The sequence below is a fragment of the Chaetura pelagica genome, unplaced genomic scaffold (assembly GCF_000747805.2).
Source record: "Chaetura pelagica isolate M959 unplaced genomic scaffold, ChaPel_1.0 scaffold254, whole genome shotgun sequence".
Taxonomy (NCBI): domain Eukaryota; kingdom Metazoa; phylum Chordata; class Aves; order Apodiformes; family Apodidae; genus Chaetura; species Chaetura pelagica.
Window position 1 is genome coordinate 503,057 of NW_009952963.1, and position 552 is coordinate 503,608.

Consider the following 552-nt stretch of genomic DNA (forward strand, 5'->3'; position numbering starts at 1 on the left):
GGGAAAAGTAGCATAAACAAGCAATTCTATGACGGGAGTTATTGCATAAATGAACTTAATGAGGAAAATAACAATCTGTAGTTAAAGGTTTTGCCCCTTCGCTGAACCAGATTAATAGTATTGGATCCCTTTTTTTTTTAACTACACGGAACTGCCAGTAATGAAAAATAATCTTGACATCCTTTAACTTCCTGAAGGTATCTTTTCCCCCGCAGATGCTCTGAAAGCTATTAAAGAGATGAGACGAGGCTGCGTGGAACTGTTACAACGTTCCCTTCCATCAGGATTAGATGGAAACGCTTCAAATGATGATCCAGGAAAGCTCCAATTAAAAAAAAATAAAAATAATGAAATGAATTAGTTCCTAACATCAGCAAACTGCAGCGTTACCAGCCCGCAAATTTGGAGGAAGCAAAAAAAAGGCTTTAAAAACCTCCTTTCAAATGTCTTGAATAAGAACACAGCGGGGACCCCGCGCACCTTCCGCGGGGTGCGGAGCCGCTGCTCGGTCCCAGCTCCCGCGGAGGGGGGGGGCAGCCCCCTCCCGGGGCC